This window comes from Dromaius novaehollandiae, chromosome 16 (assembly GCF_036370855.1).
Source record: "Dromaius novaehollandiae isolate bDroNov1 chromosome 16, bDroNov1.hap1, whole genome shotgun sequence".
Classification (NCBI taxonomy): Eukaryota; Metazoa; Chordata; class Aves; order Casuariiformes; family Dromaiidae; genus Dromaius; species Dromaius novaehollandiae.
In genome coordinates, this window is record NC_088113.1 from 1,585,511 (window position 1) to 1,603,512 (window position 18,002).

Sequence of the window (18,002 nt, forward strand, 5' to 3'; positions counted from 1 at the left end):
TGGCTGCTGACTGTGCTTGGGAGGTCACAGCAGCCTCAGTGCCTCCGAGGCCAGTGGCAGGCTGATGGTTGCTCTCTGTGCTTTGTGAGGTCACAGCAGCCTCCATGCCTCACAGGCCAGTGGCAGGCTCCTGGCTGCTGGCTGTGCTTGTGAGGTCACAGCAGCCTGAGTGTCCCATAGGCAATGGCAGGCTCATGTCTGCTGGCTGTGCTTGTCAGATCACAGCAGCCTCAGTGCCTCCTAGGCCAGTGCCATGCTCCTGGCTGCTGGCTGTGCTTGTGAGGGCACAGCAGCCTCCGTGCCTCATAGTTTAGTGGCAAGCACCACCTCCTGTCTGGAATCGGAAGTCACAGAAGCCGCCATTCCTCATAGGGCAGTGGCAGGCTCATGCCTGCTGGCTGTGCTTGTGAGGTCACAGCAGGCTCTGCGCTGTATAGGCCAGTGGCTGGCCAGTAGTTGCTGGCTGTGCTGTGAGGTCACAGCAGTCCCAGTGCCTTATAGACCAGTGGGAGGCCAATGGTTGCTGGCTGTGCTTGTGAGGTCACAGCAGTCTCAGTGCCTCATAGGCCAGTAGCAGGCCTCTGGCTGCCTGCTGTGCTTGTGACATCAGAGCAGACTCTGTGGCTCATAGGCCAGTGGCAGGCTCATGGCTGCCTGCTGTGTTTGTGAGGTCACAGCAGGCTCTGTGCCGCATAGGTCAGGGGCAGTCCAATGGCTGCTGGCTGGGATTGTGCGGTCACAGGAGCCTCAGTGCCTCCTAGGCCAGTGGCAGAAGTGGGTAGATCCAGCCACATGTGGGCTGATTAAGGAAGAGAATTCTTTTCCAGCTAGACTACGTCCAAGGAGCTGAGGGATATAATCTGAATTAATCTAAACATATCTTAACAATTTAGAGAAATATCATGCAAAAAAGATATTGAATGAATGAATGTTCAAGATTCTGTGCAAGTCAGGAATCAGCAACAATTGTACAATGTCAGGAATAACGAGACAGCTCACAGCTTTGCAGAAAAATATTTGAGGGCTATTGTGAAATACAGGTTCATCATTTATATTCAGAGGTATCATTTATAGCCAGATGAAATAATCCTTCTGCTATTCTTAGCATTGGTAAGGTCTCAGCTGGAGTGTTTTGTCCAGTTTTGGGCATCATATTTCAAGAAGAATGTGGATCGGTTGAAGACTTCAGATGAGAGTAACCAAAATTTTAAGAAACACAACATACAAGGCAGGATTGAGCAATTTCAGGTTGTTTGCTATAGAACAGAGAGTAACAAAGGTCACATGATAATAGTCCTCAAATCTTTAAAACATGCTTGCAGAGAGGTAAAGGAAGAGATGCTGTCCAAGTTAACGGAGAACAGAAAATAAAATGGTCAGTTCAAAATGTAGCAAGGCAGATGTAAGCTAGAGAGCAGGATGAGCTCTCTCGCAGAGAAGCACTGAATGCTCAGGGAGATGCAAGGACCTGCTTCTCCTTAAGGGACAGGGAGCTGGGCGCTATCCCATGGGGGGATCATCAGCAATCCCAGGGCCTTATCAGCCAGGCCACATCCCGCTGCCCCCAGGCAAGCCCAGGCAGGTCCAAGCAAGGTTCCATCAGGCAAGTTCATAGTGATGAGGCAGGTTTGAGGTCAAGCCAGGAAGTCAATCTGCAGGCCTGAATCAGGCCTGGTGAGGGTAACTGGGGTCAGACACAGCCTCATGATCGCTAGGCAGGTCCATAGTGACAGAACAGGTCTGAGGTCAAGCCAGGCAGTCAGCCTGCGGGTCTAGGTCTGGATGAGCAGGGCCATGGCCAGGCCAGGCAGGGCTGTAGACTGGCATTGCTTCAGCTGCTTGCTTTCAGCTTTCTCTTTCATTTCCTCTTCCTCTTTGGTTTTTCTTTACTACTTTCTTCCCTTTAGCTTTTCAATCAGCTCTCCCCTAAGCTAACTGAGGTTTGTTTGGGGGTGCAAACACCCTAGGCTGCTGTCTGGCCCAGGTGGAAGCTGCTGCGCAGGACCCAACCTTCCTACAACAGGTCGTGTGAACAGACAATCCCCCCATGGAGCTCCCAAGACATCCTCACAGGGACCCTCTAGTACATCACTGCTCCTCCCACCCTTTGGAGGTGTCTTCTTATCACACAGGGTCACCTAGATGATCCAAACCTTTTTCCCCATTTTCAGTTCACTGCAGCCTGCTACCTTTCCAAGATGCCTGCACAGTACAAACATGACTAATAATTATATCTTCACCTATAAGAACAGACACTTCTAGTTATTTTGTTGTCATCAACAGGGTGTAGACATTAGACAGGTCTACTGGTTATCGGCAGGGGCACAGCCATTATGTGCTTTCAGCCCTTACTTGCACAAATCAGTGGAACAGTTTGACTGTTCCCTCCCAACCTCTGGATAATTTACAGCCTTTAGTGACTTTTAGGAGCCTTTCGTGCTTGCTGATTTTATTGTCTTCTCCTTGATTTTCAAAGGAGGCTATAAAAGGACACCACATTTTCTGGGAGTTTAATAGACACTGAGCACCCAAGTCCTTAGGATAATTAAGCACTAGTTTTCAGGGATGCACGCCTCATGGAAAGTCAAAACAGCGCTGTTGTTTAGAGGCCCCAGCAACTGTGTTGCAATGGTAAATATATTTTCTTGTATAACAGTCACTAAGAATCTAACTGCTTCTGACCTTATTTCCCAAGAAGAATTAGATTGCTCCATCTTATGTGGAAATTCGTTTGATTTGTTGTTCTTATATATGACGTAATGAGTGTATATTTTTCCTCCTTCCCCTTATGTCTTATTTATCATTTGAATGTTATGATTGTGAAAAAATTAAATTTAAAGCAATGGCTCTAGTATTAATTATAATTCATTGAGCCTATATTAACTACCACTAGCACTGAGAAGTGAAACTTTAGCAAGAAAAAAAAGTTAGCTGTTTTCACAAGTTCTGCCTTAGAGAATGACACTTGTATGATTTCCTTTGGAATGGAGCTAACTTAAGATTTGATTCCGTGTGTCCCAATGGAAGTGGAAGTTTCCATTTAAGTTTAAGTTGGTTGGTCTTTGGATTTATAAGTTTTTTCAGTAGGAGAGTACTGAACTGTATGAAAAACTTATTAATTCATACTCGTACATTCCATTATAGACAAAATATGTTACAAAAGTATTATTTTTCCTCATAGGTGCTGTAATTATGTCGTGTACAAATAAACACAAGTGCAGTCTTCCAGAACTGCGAGAAGTGCTAACCCAATATACAAAAGCTGCTATTCAAACCCGGCCTCCAGATTTGCTACAATGGTCTGCAGAGTAGGTTAACTTTTTTTTTTTTCCTAACAAAATACCAGTTATTCTTGGACACAAATGATTTGTGCCTGTAACCATAGAAATCTTGGTAACTTCAGTGTTCTGTCCCTTGACTTTAATAGGGTTACCTTGCTTTACCCCTCCTGGGGACTGAGCTTCTAGTAGTAGTAACCTACTAGCCCTGTACAGCAATTGCACACACATGAAGTGGCAGATGGCAAAAGCAAAATATTGGCTTGTATTTGTCGTAGGCTGCCTCTTATTTTACATCTTTCTTAGTGTGAGTGAAGAGTTAGTGGGGGTAAATATCTGTGCTCACGCAGTTCAGTCTGATCAAAGACTGGCAGCGATCACTGTATGATCTGGGTTGAAACTCTTCACAAGAATAAGCTTTCAGCTAAGTTCAGAGTAGGTCAACACTACGTCACTGCCCCAACTACAGTCTGTTTATACATACCAGAACAAACTTTAACGCAGCTAAATTGCACGCTGATAACAAGCCAGGTGCAGAGCCCCAGATTAGAATGTAAAAACCCTATGGAGAAACAGGGTAAATAGACATACCACAAGGAGTCCGTGCTCCTGGGGCAGTCTCTGAAGTTAACAGCACTCTGGTCCTGAAATAAAGGGTAGACACCGTATTGATTACAGTGTGTGTTGGATCAGGTCCCAAAGGCACTACCCAAAATCCAGTTTGAGCATGAATAATGAAGAAGTCCATTGACAGCACAGAACAAAACAGTGCTATTTAAAATTTAAACAGTTAACAGATACACCAGGCATGGAAAACCAATCACCTTTTGTCCAGTAAGCAAAACTTGCTCAAACATCTGTGTTGGAAGATCTGCTTTGGTTAAAGGCGTTTAGAAAGCAAGCACCTCTTTATCTTTTCATCTAGTTACTTTACTGCTGTGGCCCATGGTGATATTCCCCCAGTAAAACAAGGACAAGAAAGGAGGCCTTGGTCAAAATGGAAAGACCTCACACCAGAGCTCTTAAAAGTCCTACATCAAAGAGTAAGTAACACCTTCCTTACTTTTGGGGGCAAGAAACAGATTGACCGCATTTTCAGTTTGGAGAGTCTGCTTTCAGCTTTATGCCTATAAATATTCTATTCAGTTAATACAGATATAATGTGTATGGAAAATACTAATGTATTAGCTGTTTGCATATAGTAGAAAGTAGATTATTTCTTCAGCTGTGCTTCCTTTGGCCCTGACTATTCATGGTTTTCATACTCAGATCACTTGCTCACACAAGTCATACTGCTGTAGTCAAAGGGAGAATTTGCATGATGAAATGCCCACTAACAAATTTAAAATTACTGTCAGGCCACAGTTCTGTAAAATCAACACCCTCCCAGATGTTGCAGAAGTAATTATTTCCTGTACTCACACTGTTAATTTTACCTGTATTTATAAAACCTGTAATCATTATTTGCTTCCACTTTTTTCCCCCCATATTTTTCTTTATGGATTAATTTTGCCATAATCTTTCTTAGCTATACCAGCAAAACGTGAGCTTCAGGCATCCAGTTATTCTCTGGTATCACTGATGCTCCCTTTAAAGGGAACTAGGCCCCAATCATCACAGCTTATTTCAAAAGCAAAAGCCTAGGTTAAGGCCCAGTCAAGGATTCTGGGGCTGATTTTGGAATAAATAAGAGAAAATTTTGTCTTATTCCAAATGAAAACAAAATGGCATTCATTTTCCTGTGATGCATTTTTATTTACATTTATTTCCAGGTGGGAAGGAGACTCATAATCAATGCAGATGAACTGGCTCACATGTGGAAGTCACTGAATCTCCCAAAAGACTTATTCGCGAGTGTAATCAATGTTGGGTATTTTACCGAAGAAATTGAGTGGCTGAAGTATTTAGCCCTGGCATGTCATCTGAATGGAGTGGTAGGTTTCTTCATACTTTTATGTTGTCCTGTATGAATACTTTATATATAGTGATTCTGAGTTAATGTTTGGGTTGAAATAGGAGACTGAGTAATTATGCATTTTAACAGTATCATTGACTAACACAGCTGTTGTTTTTTAAGTAAGGAGGAAATCTCTTTTAGGAATAAGGGAATTACTTTAACTGTATTATTTCATGGATCAAGGGAGCCAGAATGTTTATAGTACACTCTTTCCAAGCTTTTTTCCTTCCAGACAATTTGCAACAGATTAAACAAAGGGGAAGGCAGCTAGAGAGACAGTGAAAGAAGCTTCCTCTAATGGTTTCATAAAGGCATTTCTGCAGTGCTATGCCATAGCTGTGAGGGCTAGAACAAGAGAGTTTCTCTGTCTCCAGCATCATTCAGCAGATACGACTGAAGAGAAGTATCCTGGCTCTGTCTTGCTGTTCCTCACTCACTCTGATTTTGTAGCAGTAATTTGGATGACTATAGTAAACTTCTTGCGTCAAGGGAAACAACTTTTCACCACTACCTAATATTCGGACAATGTCTGTAAAAGAAATCCAAGAACACTAGAGAAACTTGGTGCCATAACACATGCTTTCAGTTCATGTTTTCCTGACTATAGAAACCAAAGGGGAGGTAGCGCATTTGGGTCTAATGGCAATTGACAGTCATGCCCTATGGTAAACAGGTTGCAGTCTTCTCTCATAACCTCTAGAAGAACCTGGAATGTAAAAAGCTATCAGTTAGTGTCAACAATCTAGCAAATACAGTCACCGACTTCACTGTGGGTTCAGAAAAGTACCTAGATACTTCTCGCAGTACTTATATGCATTGCTGCTTTGATTCTCTTAGCCATTTTGTAAAGGAAAATGGGTTTGTGATTTTCTATTAGCAGTGGAAGACAACCAAGTTACTGAGCTGATACAATCAGATGTATTGATGTGATTGATTCACCTGCAAATATCATGAAAGGCCCTTTTTCATCCCATACATCTGCATTGGGCCAATGTTTGCATATTGGAGACTGCATAGTTCCCTGACTTGCACATGAGGCCATCTGGAGGATTAGCAGAGCACTAGTTATGGCACCTCTATTATATTGGTATAACCAACTTCATTTTATAGTTGAAAGCTTTAATTCAGATGAGATTAGGCCGTGGACGTAAGCATGCACAGAGGTGATGATCAGTGGACTTGGGAATAAAAAAGATTAAGTCCTGAACAACTCAAACAGAAGCTTAAAGCAGACATTAATGGATGAAGCTCTATGGGCTGTTTGCAGTAGCAGCAGATTATTTCAAAGGTCTCTCAGACAGTATAATTTATTCACCTATGTATCTACTTCTAAAACAGCAAGATTACAAGATTTAACCTTGGTGGGACCTATTTCCTTCATCCTGGTCTTCAGAACTATTTCTGCCAGCATTAGTTCCAACAGCCGCTCATGGGATTTTCAGAAAACCACTCTAGAGTCAGTTCTCTTCAGAGATTGTATTTGCTGTTGTTCTTCTGTTGCTTCTGCTCTTTTTCCAACTTGTCATGAAAATAAGAAATGTTTTTAGAAATTCATCTGTTCACACAGTTTGTACTTCTGCTAAAGCCATCAGAATCTAGTTGTGATATTAAACTTACGTGCTGTGGAAATAGCCTATGTGTTTGTAATGATCATTTTGATGTCACAGAAGATAATAAATGTAGCAGAGCAACAAAAAAAATAGTGTAATGAAGTGTAATGATATATAGTCCTTCACTACTAAAACATAATTCCTATCAGCAGAATTGCCTGTAAAGACAAGCTTTGACAAAGATTCTATGAAGTGCCAGAGACCTTTTTCCTAATTTTACCTAAACAAGAGAGTTGTGCATTGATTTATCTTAAGGAAATGATGAGTCTTTTTTTTGATTTAACAAGTGTATATCTTATTACTATATAGTCAGGTGGCACCATCTTGTGGGATTCAAAAGTCATGCACAAGTACTTCATGCAATAGGGTATCAGTTTCCTGAAAATCTGGATTGTTATTTAAATTGTCATCAGCTCATAAAACTCAAAACACTGCGAATCTTTATGTTTCCTACAAGACATAATTTGATATCGTTACGATATTGGCCATGTGAGAACCTCCTAAGGTGAAGAACATTTAATGTGTTTTACATAAGGTATTTACTTAAATAAGGACAGAGAAGCCAAAGCTAAGTTCTTTTGATTTTGCCATTCTATTTACATATTGGGATGAAGAAATTTATGGCTTGTATGCCCATTCCATATTGTCCACCTTTATCATCTCATCTTTATCTATCAAACTGAAAAGCATGCTACTAAACTTCTGCTTTCTCTAACAGTATTTTTACTGTGGTCAAGACATCCCTTAAACTTGTCTTTGGCAAATTAAGTATCAGTTTTCTGTTAACTATATATTTATTGCTCTTAATCTCCCTTTTTCTGTCAGTTATACATAAATTGAAGGATGGGTGGAGAGACAGAAAAGATGTCCATTCTCTTTCCATTAGCCAGGGTGTAGCTTTATTCCTCAATTGCAAATGATGGCTTTCGGGGCACCTACCAGCTTGTCAGCTTAAACTGTAACTTTTTTAGGGCAATGGCCATCTTACTGTGATTTTCAGTGATGTCTCATGCAACATGGAAGGCACCTCAACTATTAAGATGGTGAATACAACCAAAGATATGTTTTAATTATTCATAATTCAGCCAGCTTTTCCCTGGTTTATGTTTTGAGACTCTTCTTATACATTTGTTTTTTCCTATATTATATTGGTCCTGTCACCATTTCTTCAATTCTCTCTAGTTTGTCAATCACCTTCTAGTAGAGAGAACACATTCTATCACAATTCAGCTAATCTGATTCCTCTGAGTAGATAGTCCACTGCACAATGAGCTGTATTAAGCTATCATATTCCACTTCACCCTTTTTTCTGTTTGTAGTTCATCATCACTACTTGGACATTATTGCATTTCATGTTCTTTTTCCTAATGAATAGCTGAGTTGATTCTGCAAGATGTATCTGTTAGCATTTTTACCCCAGATAATTCCAAACTGAAGTTTTCTTCTAGGCCTACATTTTTTTTTAATTCTGTTTCTTATTGATTTGACTCTAATGATGTGATTTTGTGAATTACACCCCAGGTTTTCAGCATCACCAAATTGTGTGATAAGCCGTAGCTTGAATTATATATCCACTCAAAGAGTCTGAAAAACACTGCACAACTGTGTATACTATTGAGACATTAAGTGTACAGGTACAGATTTAAGATATGCAGCCAATGACTTCCTTCCTGGAGCAGACAGTCATGGAAGGACTGAGAACTGGCAAAGTCCTGAATCATCTCCTTATAATGACAGGCTGCACATTAGAACTGGCACAGAGCGGGCCAAGATTTTCTGCAGATCTGGGTCAAAATTACCATCCATACTTAGCAGTCATACAGCAGGGGAAAAGAGGTGAGCTTTAAAAGGTCAGTGACTTTTAAGAAGTGGAATATCTAAACTTTCACCCTTGTCCAGACAAGGGTGGAAGCTCTTTAGCTTCCCTCTAAAAAAGAACATGTTATTTAAAACAAGATGAATAGTAGCATCCATCACATATTCATACTAACGATAGTATTTGTAAAAATATTTTACTATTCTTCCTCACTAACAATATAGTCCTTACATCTTCACCTAAACTAATTCTCCAGATATGACATAAAATCAAGTTTGACATAAATCATGGAAATCCAAGAAGTCCCCTTCATCTATTTGGGACATTGCTGACATCATTATACTTTTTATTTATGCCACTTTTGCTAGCACATTTTTATTGCCTTTGGCATTATTTCCACACCAAACGGTATTGGCTACCAGTCTCTTCATTAACAATGCCAAATTGAAACTTTTTGGTTGGTTGTTCTCTTTTCCAACAGATGTTTGCAGAAACACTGAAAATCCTATGCGAGGTTTTATCTGGTGATTACGATGATCCACGTATTCCTTTCAGCACTCTCCAGTTTCTCTACACTTACATTGCTGAAAAGGATGGAGAGATTTCAGCATCCCATGTCAGACAGGTGCTAAATTACCTTGAACAGGAGATGTAAGTCTAGTAGTAATATTAACTAAGTAATAACTAATCTAAAGTAAAAACAGTGAAGTGAAAAAGCATAAAGAATGGCTAAATCCAAGGAGTAAACAGTAATTATAGGACATTAATAAAGTCTAAAAGGACAGAAGAGTAACCAGAGTTGTTTATTTTATTTTATAGCATCAAAGATGCTTCACAATCGAGAAAGACAATGTTCCTGATTCAAAACTTTACAGTTTAAATAACGCTTTCTTGTTTGGATGCTAAGAAGCATTGCTTTCCAGTTTATTATGTAACACATTTGTTCGCAATTGTGTTCTCACTGTACTACACACATAATAAATCCTTGTGCCTGGTAGCTTAGTTTAGTCTCTAGAAAGCTGGTAGTGTAGTTGGTGCAAATTTTTATAGTCTTCTGGAAGTCAGATGCTGAACAGATATGATAAAAAAGAAAAGAAGTGACACGTTTTGGATGCTGACCAATCTTTACAATGAAATGTTACTGCAGGAAATATATTTTAAAAACATATCATAGATTTTAGTTGGTTAGTTTAGTTAGAGTTTAGCTGTTTCAGAAAGTGTAAAGTGTTTATGTAAATGAATGAAGAAATGAAGGGCCTATTCTATGTACAGAATGCGTCAAGAGAAAAGTCATGATGGAGCTTGCACAAGGACCAAATCATCTCTTCCCTCCATAATATCAGTGGAAGAGTATCCATCAAGTGCTGGAACAGGACCAGCAAACAAAGCTTGAAGAACCATTTCAATAGAGTTTAGGAGAAAAAAATCCAGTCAAAAGGGGGAAACTTATAATCAGCATTATTTTATAATACATTATATTGCAAGTGTAATTTTAATTAATTAAGAGATGCAATTTTTATTCTTCATACAGCATTGGACCAGATGGTCTAATTAAAGTGAGTGATTTTTACAGAGAACCCTCGGGTCAGGCTGGAATAAGTGCACAACTTTTCCAAGACTCTAGGGATGAAGGATGAAGAAATACCACAGATACCCCCATTACCAGCAGAGTTCTCAAAGTCTCTGTGAATAAATGTGGTCAAGTCAACCAGAAAATGTGTGTGTGAATTAAGAGAAGCCCTTTTTATCATAGTTTTACAATAATAGCAGGACAAGACCAGAGAAACTAAATGATTTGCCAAATTGCTTCAATGAAGGAAGTCAATGACAGAATCTACATCTTCTCATACCCAAATCTATGCTCAGAATACATTTCTGCTAACTCTTGTAGTCTTATCACAGCTCTCATGGCAACTGTCTCGCGTGCTCCCTGGCCTCGCTTTAGCTTGGGTTTCTGGCACTGGAGCGCAAGGTCTTAATGGGGGTGCCAAGGGGTAATACAGGGGCTTCTGCACGCCTTCTGCTGTGCTCTGAGCATCTTGCTCAGAGCCTCAGAGGACAGAGGGGAGGAGATGAGGTGACAGCTCCTCTGCAGACTGTGCTTCTGCCTCTGAAGGCATGACCATTCCGGGGACCATGATAGGTGGGAGCTTCATGCTTGGTGGATGCTTGTCTAATTTTTTAGTGGGGATTTTCTTTTCTGCTGGCCTTAGAAAGCCCTGGCCCGGAGAGCTCTCCTTCCCATCTCTTGGGCTGGGCTGTTTTGCGACCTGCCTTCCACAACGGACTCCTGAAGCCACTGTAGTCAGAGGGGGACCACACCGCTCTAATAGCTGCTCCACTAGCCCACTCTCCTCCGTGCTTTCTTCTGAAGAGGCCTCAAAGCAGCTTGCCTTTGCATGCATTTCTTTTTCTAACTTCTTCTCCTCCTCCTCCTTCTTCAGGGTGTCAAGAGCATCACGGACAATCCTTTCAGCATACACTTTTAATTCTGCGTGGAGATGCTGAACTTTGCAAATGGCATTTTGGATGCTACGCCTTGCAAGCGTGCTACTCTCTGGGGATACAGCTGCAAGATTTTGCAAAGGCTGCACTGGGGGCAAGCTTGTGGCTTCTGACAGCCAGTGTTCAGATTCACTAGATGATCCTTCCCCTTCTTTTGTGCCCTGGGTGGAGACAGGCGTCTGGGGTGGCTGCGGTTGTCTCTCAGAAATCGTTTCAAGGGGCAGCTTCAGGACTTCAGAAAATTTACACTGGAAGTGCCGTTCAAATTGAGAAGCCACGAATGATTGCAAGGTGACTCCAACACTCACAACTGCATCTGTGGGGATTTGGTCAAGAGAAGGCAGAGGAGATGCTCCATCATAGCCTGCTCCCTCAGCTTGCCTCGCTCTGCTTCCTCCCGATTCGGCAGCTCGCGTGGCTCCTCCAGCAACAAGCTGCTGCCTCCGCCTGGCCAACAGCCTGGGCTCAGAGGCGTCTGACTGGCTGCATAGCAAACGCTTCCCTAAGCGATCCCAAAGGGTTGCTGCAATCTCTCTGGCCACCTGTCCGATTTCCTGCTGGAGATCTGGAGGCGATGTCTCTGAAGGCTCTGCCCTTCTCGCACTAGCCAGTATCCTTCCGCTGATGGCCAGGGGAGCCCTCCTTAAAACGTGGACAGCCGGATGCAGCTCTTTCACCCTCTGCAGCACTTCCTCGACCACGCTCTCAGCCAGCTCTTGCAGCTCCTGGGCTTCTGTTGGCGTAGTCCACACCAGCGTAGTCTGGACTTCGTGATGCACTTCTCCCGTTAAAGGCTTCTGTAACAGAAACCAGCGGGAACTGATGAGGGAACGGTGAAGAAAAGGGTAGAGGAGAGGGAGGAGGTTAAGTTGTTGGGCTGGACTCTTTGCGCTCTTCTGCCATGGGTGCTGCCTGCTCTCATGACACCTCTGCCTCTTCTCTGAGGCTCACTTGCTCCTTTTCCAGTGCGCATGTGAAGAAGGCTAGTTTTGAGACCAAGAGAATAGAAAAGCAGTCCTTGTTCCTGGAGCACCCAGCTGCTCCTGTACTTTGCCTGCCAGGCTGTTGCACCAGATGGAGCCAGGCAGCATTTCCCACGCCCCGCTAATGAGACTCGGGCAACAGCAGGCTCTCCTCTAAGCTAACCTTGGAGCTCCTGCAGGAGGGAACTAGCCCACGGGTGGCTAAGCACTGGCACTATCGGCCTCAGGGACGCTGCATGTCTGGCTGCTCGCCACACGAGAAACAAGCAACAGGGACCGTGGGGACACGTAGTGCAGCTAAGGGATTGATGCTGAGTAGGGGAGTCTGAGAGCACAAGAGCCCACCAAGAGTGCCGGGCACACCTGGTCCTGCTCAGCCTGCTGGGGGAGGCCTTTGTCTGCTTCAGGAGCCTCAGGCTTCTCCATGCTCTCCGCAATCATGGCGAGATACCTTTGAAGAGAAATAGAGATGGCTGAAACAGAGCGCCTGCAGCTCTCTTGCCCAGACCACTCCCTGCTCAGCCACTGCCCTCGTCCCGCTCTGGGCTTCCTGGCTCCAGCGCCCCAAACAGCTTCCAGCTGCCTTTGCCAGGCTCCAAACACTGATTGCACCACTCTAGGCACAACCAGCATCTGCTCGCGCAGCAATTTGGCGGTCTTCCGTGGAACGCAAGGCTCCAGCCGGCACCTCGCTGAAGGGCCACGGTCCCGCTCCTAGCGCAAGCGTTCCTTGTCCTGTCTCTTACCTGGCCCTCACGTCCCGCTCTGCAGCTCTCCAACTCTCTCGTTGCTCCCACAGCAGCCGCTCTCGCAGGCGAGAAATGTCCATCCCCTGTGGCAGTTCGGGGGCACTCTTTAATTTTGCCAGTTGTTCTCGAAGCCTTTTCTGAAAGTTGACACCGGCTCTCAGCTCCCCTCTGCCACAACACGCTCTCACGCACCTGCGTGTGGAGGCTTCACCCTGGCCCAGAGCAGCGCTGTGCTTCAGCCACGCACCCGGGGCAGGAGAGAAGGGCTTGCCTCAGCACTCGCGGCGGGCCCTCGGGCCTGCCTGTGCCCAGCCCCGCGCCCTGCGCTAGCTCAGCACGGAGCCGCGCAGTCGTTTCCATGCCACAAGGCCTGGCACGCCAGCGCAGCCTTCCCCGCTTCTTCAGGTCAGGCCTTGCTGAGAGCAAAGAAGTGAGGCCCCGACCCTCTGCACCGGGAAGCGTGCCTGTGAGCCCTGAGCTGTACGTACTTGTTCTCGACAGTACGTTTTGTCCGCCTCTGTCCTGAGCGTGGCCAGGTACTGCCTGTAGTCGTTGAACTGCCGCAGAGTGCACACGACCTGCAGTGGGACGAGGGCAGAAATCACCCAAGGCTTGTCACGCTTGCTACGCAGCCTGCCTTGCCAGCAAGAGCGCTAACGCAGCGGGAGCTGCTCCCCTGCACCCCCTGCCCTGCGCAGCGGCTGGGGGCTCTGCTCCCACCCCCCCAGCAGGGAGCAGTGCTATGTATATGTATATATTCAGCAGTGAATAGCTGATACCAAAAGTCTTTCCCATCATTGTGAAGTCCTAACAAATACCACAGCCACACTGCAGGGCAGAGGAGGGTGGGGAGAAGGCAAGAGAACCCCCCCACACCCAAGCAGAAGAGGCATGCAGGCCAAGCAGGAAGAAGTGCAGGAAATCTCCACACCAAAAACTTTTGTCCTGGTGTTTCAAAGTTAGCAAAACTCTGCTCCACTGTAAGCAGTCTCCTGAGGGTTAGGCAGTCCTAAGGAGCACCTTGGCTAACTTTGCCTCCGAGTAGTATCTGTATTGGCAACAATGTATTGAGGCCTGGAAGGAAAAAGGGACTTCCTATATCTCCCTAGCAGAGAGGCCATGGTATTTGCATATACCCAAAGAACTGAAGCAGGAGAAATTTTGACTCTCCTTGATGATGATGGTGAGCCCTGCCATTTCTTCTCTAGGCTGCTCAGTGTATCTGGGCAAGCAGAGGCTGAAAAAGCGGGGACTTTTCCTACTCCTTTCTACTGCTTTTACCTTTTCCCCCAGCTTGCTCCAGTAGAAGACAGGGTTGGAGCCAGGCAGCAAAGGGAGTTTGACCCCGAGCGGCATATCCAGCAGCTCAGGACATCCTGCTCCGAGTTGCTGTCTTCTGCGCCCGGGCTAGAAAGACAGAGACGCTCATGGGCATTCGGGCCACCATCTCAAGAGCCTTCTTGCAGAGCGCTTACCAGAAATGCTCTTTAAAGAGCCCAGACAAGGAGAGTGCAAAGAGTGGCCTATTCCACAGCAGCTCTTTGCTTCATCGCCTCCTTCCCCACAGCTCCAACGCCTGTAAACCAAACCCCCCCCACAGTGCATACATGGCATCTTGCGCCAGCATTCTCTCCCAGACATCCTCTAAAGGGGAGTCCGCCAGATGTTCAAGGCAGTTAGCAAGAATTTATTTTTCACATCAGTAAAGTACGATGTAGCTCAGTGTACTTCTCTTTGTCTTTGCTGTTTACCCCTAAACCTGCCAAGAAGCCTCCCAGGGGAAAGGGGGTAATTAACAACCCCTAATGCACAGGCATAGCAAATCTCTGCATAATCTATACTCTGATCCTGTGGTTACAATTGAATCCATGTCCTTGATATTAATGCCATTCTTAATGAAGACTTCGTTATAGCTACCTATCTTCTCATTTGCTTCCTTGTAAAAAGCAAATTAGAAGAATACATCAGAACAGCACAGAAAAAAAGCAGTCTCCCTATCTAAACAAGAGAATTTGAGGCAACCTTGATCACGAGAAAAATAACATGTTGGGAACCTGGAATATTGTCACAGAGCTTGCTTTTGCACTCCCATCGCATAAAGCCCTGAGAAATAAAACGCAGCCTCAGCCACATCCCAAACTGTGCCACCACAAAAGCTTGGGAATGTTAACTAGCTAGCAAAAAGGAAGAAAACATGGAGTTTGTTTAATGGAAGGAAATGACATTTAAATTTCTCTCTGAAACCAAGTTTAATCATGAGCATGAATAAATAATATCATAATATTATGTATGAATGCAGCACATGACACTGAAGTATTTCAGTGTGTAGGACAGAGAAGCTCTTTTTATCATAGTTTTACAATAATAGCAGGATAAGACCAGAGATATTAAATGATTTGCCAAATTGCTTCAATGAAGGAAGTCAATGACAGAATCTACGTCTTCTCATACCCAAATCTATGCTCAGTCTTATCACAACTCTCATGGCAACTGCATCTTTCTTTAAAGACTGATCATTTGGAGGTCTGTGATTTCATAAGAACTTTAATTTTTTAAAGCAATTTTCTCATCTGCACAGTTGCATTTAATTTTTTTTATTATTTATAAGTCAATTTTGCAATTTCATTCATAATTTCAAAATGATTCAGTTGACAAGAATGCACTTTGCTAGCCTTCTGTATTAATTTTCCTTTTGATAAAAAAGGAAGCATGGTTCGATGCCTCATCAAATAATATGTCAAAGAAAAAAAATGGGATTGTGGTTTGGGTGACTGGGTTTTTCTGCATCTGTTAGCTGTTGTTAAACAACTTAAGATAATTCTTTTTAATTATTAAAATTGTTACATTCATGTCTCAGTTCAATGAGAATTCATCCACAAAGTTCCATAAGCCCCCTTAAGAAAAGAAAGTACACCAATGGTTCTGGACACTGTGTCAGTAATAGCCACACATCATCTTTTAACCTTTTTTCAGTTTTCTAGTTTATACTCCTCTCTCTAGCCCAGAAAAGGGGAATTCTGCTGTTTTCCTATTACAGTGATCTTCCTATTTTTAGTTTTGCAAAGAACAGAAAAATTGGGCCAGACTCCAGATTCCTTCGAGAAAACCCTTTTACCTGTTCTTGACAAGATAGATATCTTCACAGCATGGTTTTAGTGCAAGTTCAGCATAGTTTCATGTAGCAATACATAATAATGATACAATTTACACATTGGGAGAGTACAGAGGATGTTGAATATTTATATGCACTTCTGCTACTCTACTCTTAATAATGTAGTAATATAACTACATTTTCAGCCTGAGTAAATATAATTGCTTTCAGTGAGAAGTCTTCAGAAAGTCTATTTAATCAGCTAATAAAAGCAAACTTATGTAGAATACTAATATGCTAGTCAGCGTGTGTGAAACAGCTATAACACCCATCTGGTATTTGGAAAATAATTACAGTTCATTAACAAATGCCAGCTGCTACGAGTGGACCCTCCTTTGTAGCCATGACCAGCGCACCCAGCGCAGCAGATGAGGCTCCCCATCTGGCCGGCGATCCCTCGGCTGTTAGAGACCCCCCCCGCGCCGGGTTATAACGGCGTTAACCTCCCACCACCCCCCTCCGCCCCGTCTGTGTCGCCCACCTCTCCCTGCTGCCCCGGCCATGCCGCCCCATGGCTGCTCACAGCCTCGAGCCCCAGGCGGGGAGGACGATTTGGGAAGGGGCCGGGGGCACCAGGGCTTGCAGCAGCCATGCTGCGCCCAGCGCGGCTCTGGCGCCCAGGCTCGGGGGGCTCGCGGGGAGTGCTGGGTCTCAGGAGCGATACCTCCCCAGGGCAGGCCTGGGGCGCCACGGGACACGGCCCATGCGCGGACAAGGCGGGAGGGGAATTTGCCCGCTCGGGCCTGTGGAGCTCCACCGCTCCTGTGGCTGCAAGGTGGATGAATCTGGCCTTGGAGGCCACAGTGGCTCCGTGCATAGGCTCAGCACCAACCTACCCTGCGGTAGGTCCGTCCCAACCTCACCACGGCAAAGCCACGCGCCCTTGCCCCTTGCTTGCTCAGATACTGAGCACCCCAGGGAGCCCGGCAGTGGATGCTGGAGCACCCCGGGATGCCAGGAGGAGCAGCCTCCAGGAATCCCTCTGCCTCACGGAGCCCGGCAGCGGCTGGGATGGGGGAGAGGAGAGGCGAGGAGAGGAGAGGTGGCAGCTGGTATCCCGGGGCTGGCTGAAGCCCAGCGCCCTCCCTGCCCGGTCAGCGGTGTCCCCAGGCTGGGAAGAGAAGAGGTGAGACTCGGCTCCCTCGCCGGACATCCATCTCCAAGGAGGCCTTATCTGCCGCTAATGCTTCGCAGCAGACTCACAAAAGCTTGTGGGCTTGGCAAGATGCTCCGAAACTGCATTTGCTCCAGATTTGCAGTGTGGTCCCCCTCTGACTACAGTGGCTTCAGGAGTCCATTGTGGAAGGCAGGTCGCAAAACAGCCCAGCCCAAGAGATGGGAAGGAGAGCTCTCCGGGCCAGGGCTTTCTAAGGCCAGCAGAAAAGAAAATCCCCGCTAAAAAATTAGACAAGCATCCACCAAGCATGAAGCTCCCACCTATCATGGTCCCCGGAATGGTCATGCCTTCAGAGGCAGAAGCACAGTCTGCAGAGGAGCTGTCACCTCATCTCCTCCCCTTTGTCCTCCGAGGCTCTGAGCGAGATGCTCAGAGCCCACAGTAAGGCATTCACAAGCCCCTGTATTACCCCTGGGCACCCACATTCTACTCTGGTGCTGGATACCCCCAGGGAGCTTCCCCCGGCAGAGAATAAAGAGTGTACTTCCAAAGCACTGCTCTTACCTCCTGGTATTCTTTTGCTGCTCTTGTAATTTACAGTTGGTCACAACAGTCACCAGCAGCTCCTCCAAGACTGGGACAAGACCTGATGCCTAGCTGGCAAGGTAGAGGAGCCGGAGTTTCTCTTCAACCAGCCTCAATGAGTTTTCCTGCGGGGACTGGGAAGGCCTGGGCTATCAATGAGTCATCAGGGAAGAAAAGGGGACTCCCAGCACTTGCCCTCACACCTGTGTTGCCGAGCTCAGCTCCTGCCCCTATGTTAGGGTGTCAGTGGA

General features: G+C 45.1%; 1 pseudogene; it reads left to right on the top strand.

Moving 5' to 3' along the window:
• The first annotated feature begins 3,192 nt into the window (after nucleotides 1–3,192).
• Nucleotides 3,193–10,260, top strand: LOC135330065 (ropporin-1-like; annotated as a pseudogene).
• Nucleotides 10,261–18,002: the final 7,742 nt, after the last annotated feature.